The following is a 6,750-nucleotide window of genomic DNA, read 5'->3' as shown; positions in this document are numbered from 1 at the left end:
CAACACCTAGTAGGCATTGGTGAAACCACACCCTAGTGGAACCACATTGTGTGTATAGACACCAACCATAATCCATCGACCCCAGTGGTCAAATCTGGGGTAAGGGTAGGGTCTATACACTTGGCCAAATGTTTTTATTTTTTTATTTTAGGTGAGAATCCTAAAGGCCAAGAGTGTGGTCCAGGCAAAACTAGGAGTGTTGGGAACATTTTTAGTTGCCCATCACTTAGATATTTATATCCTACAACACCCTAAGAGTGTAAAAATTAATATAAATTTGCTACTACTGATGTATTCGAACTGAAAACAAGAGATTAGATTTTTCCTCTATTATTTTGCGAAATGGAAATCACAATTTAGAAACACATGCAATGACATGTAACCATAAAAAAAATACAAGAACACAATTATTTATAGGGAAACCCAACAGGGAAAAACCCTTCCACTGCTTTTCATTAATCATATGAGAATGAGAAACTATTAAAATGTCTTGCTTCAATCTTGAAGCACACCCTGCACTATAAACTTGTTCTCCTATTGATTGTCCTACTCTGGTGTAATATCCCTAACCCAGAATATTCCTCAAACCCCAGCAAAATATCAACTAGGAAAACCCACAAGTGGTATAGTACCCGAGAAAATCACAGAGATATAATGACAAAGATATAATAGTAGTGCAACAACAATAATGAACATATGGAATATAAACAGATACACACGAAATGCAGCGAGAAATGCTAAGCCATTTTATTATACTGAGTTAAGGAATGAGTACAGAGGTGATTAGAAGGAAGGCACCTCGACTTGCACAAGGCAAGTGAAGAAATACACTCAGAATAACAAAGGAATGGCCTCACACTGATCTGCGTCCCAGCTGCTGGAAAATTGTCATCCTACAGCTGCTGAAATCGAATGAGGATTTGGGGATGCTCCCCTCCTTATAAAAGGCTGAAACTCTGGAATCAGACTCTACTCAAGAAACCCAGAAAAGCCCAGAAAATTTTTCTGAAATGGCCGACCCCCGAAAATCACCCCCTTGGGGTTCTGCGCAGTTCCCCAAAGACACTGATGAAACTGCTGCTGAAATGCTAATGAAACTACTACTACTGGAATGCCAATGGAAATACCTTGCTCAAGCAGGCACTCGAAGTCCCCCAGGGCTAAGGGTGAGATCTCCGAATGGAGACACCCAATGCACTAAACAGTGCTGTAAACTAGCGAAATAGCCAGTGTGCTTTAAGTCGAAATTACTATCACAAATGCTCATGACCGGAATGATCAAAATGAGGGGGCTCCTATATTCTTTATATCCTTTGCCTCTCTCAATCCCAAGGCTCACCTCCTCCTGCGTGATTCCTCTCTTGCCATGTGTTTCTTCCCTCCTGCGCAGTCCCTCCATGTGTCTGCATGGGCTCCATTTCTGCGTCCCCCTTTGGCCCCCTTGGCTTCCCTCTAAGTCACAACATTGTGCTACTAGGAAGTGACTTTTTATTATAAAAGTGAGTTATGTCCCTCATCCTCACTTTTTTTATTTACAAATAACTATAGAAGGCAAAAATTGAACAAAATCAAATTTTCCAATTAGCTATGGCTAATTAGGAATATTACAGTCTCCCCCGGCAAAATGTTGCTTGTCCTCAAGCAACTAAAGTGATGGATGCTGCAAGATCTTCTCACGCTCCCAAGTGGCATCCTCATCAAGCAAATTCTTCCACCTCACCAAGAATTCTCGGACCATCCTGCTCTGCAGCTGCCTTTCCCTGGTATCAATGATAGCCTTCAGCTACAATACCAAATGCCCCTCATCATCCATGGGTGGTTGCTCATCTGTGACTGTCACCTGCTACCCCAATTCCTTTTTCAGGCATGATACATGAAACGCGCTATGAATCTTGCTGCCTTGGTGTAGCTCCAACTCATATGCAACCTGTCCAATCCTACGTATCACCCTGTATGGCCCATAAAAGCGGGGCTTGAGCTTCTTAGCCCCCCCTTCTACTTCAGCAATGACTGTCAGTATGGCTGTAATCATAGGTAGACCATATCCCCTACCTCGAACTGTCTCTCCACCCAACCCCTGTCGGCATTCAACTTCTGCTGGTTCTGCATTGTAGCCATGTTATCCTTGAGAGCTCAGGGGATATCCTGACTCTCTTGGATCCAAATCTTGGCTCTAGGAGCCTTGCTATCACCAAACATCACGTCAACAAAATATAAAGGATGATACCCATATAAGGCATAGAATGGTGACATACAAATGGACATGTGATGTGAAGTATTGTAGAAGTACTCCCATAGATGCAGCCACTTCAGCCATGCTCCTTACTGCCCACTGACATAGTTACGCAAGTAGCCCTCCAGCCACTTGTTAACTATCTCTGTCTGCCCATCCATCTGTGGGTGATACCTGGTACTCGGTGTCAACTCCATCCCCCCCAACCGGAAAATCTCTTGCTAAAACCCGCCCATGAAACTGTTGTCCCTATCACTGACTGATCCGGATTTAAACAGGAACGCAATAGATTACATAGATAACCATAAATACAGAGATGCAATAACCATAAACCCAGAGATGCAGCAGAAATAATGCTTCATTTCATTAATGGAAAATACTGAAATATGCTTACAACCAGAAATGGAAATAAATCAGCTAGGGCGATGGTAGCTTATCTCTGAGAAGAGATGTGTGACTACCTGCCTCTGAACTGTTCCGAACTGTGTTACAAGGAGGCTCGAAGGCCTATTTATTGTTGAGAAACAATGGAAAACCCTTCACATCCCAAAACCTAACCCTAGAAGATGAAACGCCAAATTGTGGGCCCCGTTTGGGTAAATTGGTACATCAATTTCTTGGGGTCGTAACTTTGGCATACGATCTCCGTTTGACGCGTACGGTAGCTCGTTAGAAAGATCTATCCGAGTACTACCACTTTGGGAGGAAACATTGATGCATGGACCCATGTTGCCCCAGATTCCCAAAAAAACGTCGTTTAGGGCCTCAAAACGGCTCCGGAAGTTCAGGACCCGAAAAACTGCTAAAAATAGTAAATTGTGCTACAAATTAGGAAACTGAAAAGACTGAAAGAGACAGTTGTGGGGGTCCAAATGGGATAGGTGGGTGGCCACCAACATCCACCTGGATCATTCCTCCCCCCTTAGGAAGCAATGGTCCGCATTGCATTGAGTTCCTCCATCTGCTGAACTTGTCCTGCAATCTCTGATGTGTCCAGTAATGGTGGGAAGCATGGTCGACGATGGTCCATATTGAACACTTAGTGCAGGCAAAGGAATGGAGGAATGATGTGCTCCAAAGCATTGTTCCCCACAGCCTTGGTACTGCTGTAAGGACCATGTCGGAGTGGTCTGAGCTTCTGATGGGTTCTGGTAAGGCGTTTTCTCTGCAGATGCAACCAGACTTTGTTGCCCACCTGAAACTTGTGTGGTATCTCTGTGGGTGAGGAGAAGTTGTTCCTGTGTTCTGTATGACCGTATCCCTTTTCTGTTGCTGTTGCGTGGAGGAACCCTTTGCAGGGGTCATGGAGGTAGCAACGATCTTCCCCTTACTTTGGGAGTGAACCAGACAGATAAATTTCCTGGTCTGTGAGATGAGCTTGCTGCCTTTCTTAGCAGTGATCAAAGATGTGGCAGTAGGTGGGGCTACCTCTGGTATCTTGTATAATGAATTACTCAAAGAAATAATGACAGCACGAGGCCTTGACTCATACAGAGCATGTCGCCTCCACAAATATGGTTGGCCTAGTAATACATCACAAACATCCAGAGGTGTAACATCACACAATACCTTTTCTGTGAAGGGCTTGATGCTGTATGGAAGGCGGCACTGCTGGCGAACTTTCAGATCTCGTCCTTCGTGAAGCCACCCGATACTGTACGGTTGCAGGTGTGGTGTAGTCGGTAGGCCCAACTGCTTCACAACCTCTGTTGAAATGAGGTTCTTTTGGCTGCCACTGTCGACAATGAATTGCAGCGGCGAACCCTTCGCCCACATCTGTGAGTGGAAAAGATGCTCCCCCTCTTCTGGATCTGTAGGTTCATTCTTCTGGATCTTGGCAGTGGCAACAGTGGCGCTGGGATCCGCATCAATGATCTGCTTCCCTTTGCCATTCCCCTTGTCGGGTTCAGGGTCGGAACATGCATCTGATTCGGAAGCCTTCAACTCAGCCACCAGCGACTGCTTGGTCCAACACTCACTTGTGTTATGAGTGGGACTCTTGTGGAACTCACACCACTTTCCTGTGTCCTTCTTCAGCTTCGTGGTGTTGTTCTTTTCTTGCGGCTTCGACGGGTTGTCTTGGGTCACCCCGCCTTGGCTTTGTCCTTTGGGCTTCGGATTTACAGATCCAAAGTCTCGCTTCTTCTGTTTGAACTTTTGCTTGATTTTGGCAGCGTATCGGTATGCTGTGCCGAGTGAGGAGATGTTCAAGAACCCCATCTCTTCCTGGATGTATCTGTGTAGGCAGCCGCGGTATTTGAGTACCAGATGTAGCTCAGAATCTTTGATACCCAACTGTGCGCGAAGGGTATGAAAAATGTTTGTGAACTCCGGCACATCTTGGTCTCTTCCCTGTCGCAGTGTGGTCCATTTGATGTATTTGTCCTCATAGCTTCCGACAGGGTAGTACTGCTCCTTGATGGCATCCCGGACGTCATTCCAAGTGGGTGCGGCTGAAAATAGTGAGCCTGTACTTTCATCCTTCTGCTCGCAGTAGGTTTCCCACCAGTCCTTGACGTGGGGGGCTGCTTTGAGAAGAGTGAAAACAATCTTTTCCCGACTTGAAAATTCATGAACAGAAAAATACCCATCTAGCAGATTTAACCATTTATCTATGGCATCTGCGTTTATTTGACCCTCGAATATGGGGATTTCAAAATTAAATTGTACCTTAAACGGTGTGGCGTTTCCAGAGTCGCTGTTGGAAGCCGATGCGTCGCCTCTGGGTAGCCGCTGAAGGATCTGCGCAAAGCTATCCATCATCGCGTTCCTTTGCCGCTCGAGCGCTTCTTCGAGCAAGATTTTGATAGGATCTCCTGCCCCCTCGTCTTTCTTCTCATTCGCCATGGGAGGCCGTCGAGATTTGCGAGGCTGGTCTTGCAAAGGTTCGACCAGTTCAAGCCCTAACTCCTTATATCCCGACCTCATTGGGGACATGCAAGAAAAACAGAGAAAAAGCAGACCGCTCTGATACCACTGATCCAGATTTAAAAAGGAACACAATAGATTACAGAGATAACCATAAATACAGAGATGCAATAACCATAAACCCAGAGATGCAGCAGAAATAATGCTTCATTTCACTAATGGAAAATACTGAAATATGCTTACAACCAGAAATGGAAATAAACTAGCTAGGGCAATGGTAGCTTATCTCTGAGAAGAGATGTGTGACTACCTGCCTCTGAACTGTTTCGAACTGTGTTACAAGGAGGCTCGAAGGCCTATTTATTATTGAGAAACATTGGAAAACCCTCCACATCCCAAAACCTAACCCTAGAAGATGAAACGCCAAATTGTGGGCCCCGTTTGGGTAAATTGGTACATCAATTTCCCGGGGTCGTAACTTTGGCATACGATCTCCGTTTGACGTGTATGATAGCTCGTTAGAAAGGTCTATCCGAGTACTACCACTTTGGGAGGCAACATTTGTCCATCAACCCATGTTGCCCCAGATTCCCAAAAAAAAACATCATTTAGGGCCTCAAAACGGCTCCGGAAGTTCAGGACCCGAAAAACTGCTAAAAATAGTAAACTGTGCTACAATTTAGGAAACTGAAAAGACTGAAAGAGACAGTTGTGGGGGTCCAAATGGGATAGGTGGGTGGCCACCAACATCCACCTGGATCACTGACAATGGTCTTAGGAAGACCATGTAGCCTGAAAATCTCTCTGAAGAACAGCTCGGCCACCTATGCTGATGTATAGTGTGCAGATATGGAAAAAAAATGTGCGTACTTTGTTAGTCAATCAACGACGAAAAAGATTCAATCCTTGCCCTATACCATGGGCAACCCTGTGATGAAGTCTATCGAAATACTCTCCCATCTCCCCTCCAGAATGGGATGAGGCTGCAATAAACCCGCGGGATGGCTCATCTCTCCCTTGTACATCTCGCACTCTCGGATGTGCTGGAGTACATCCTCCTTGAGGCCCTTCCATGAGAACCTCTCTCTAATGGCCCTGTAGGTTTTGGTAAACCCCTGATGTCCTGCCAAAGGTGAATCATGTGATGCCTGGAGTATCTTCTTATTGAGCTGAGACCCCTCAGTCAAGAAGATCTAGTCCATGTAATAGATGATCTCATCGACCACCCTGTACCTGTCATCTGCCACCTGCCCATCCAGGACCTCACATGCAAACCTATCCTTGGAGTACTCTACTAAGAGTCGATTCCTTCAGTCTGTATCCAAGCTCATAAGAGACAACGTGGCTGGTCGACGTGAAAGGGCATATGCTACCACGTTGTTCTTACCTTTGACATACTCAATGTCAAAGTCATATGCTTGGATCTTACTGATCCACTTCTGCTGCCTCTCCTGTAGTTGCTTCTGCTCTAAAAAGAACCTGAGGCTATTATGATCAGTCCTCACCCTGAACCTATTACCCACCAAATACTACTGGTACTTAGCCAATGCATGCATGATGGCCAGCATCTCCTTGTTGTATATAGAATACAACCTCTCGTGCAGAAGGAGCTTCCGGCTCTCAAAGGCTATAGGGTGACCTCCCTGCAT

Source organism: Pinus tabuliformis, chromosome X (assembly GCF_031772625.1).
Source record: "Pinus tabuliformis cultivar Carrire ecotype Pingquan chromosome X, CPIR1, whole genome shotgun sequence".
Taxonomy (NCBI): Eukaryota; Viridiplantae; Streptophyta; class Pinopsida; order Pinales; family Pinaceae; genus Pinus; species Pinus tabuliformis.
This window is presented reverse-complemented; position numbering follows the sequence as displayed.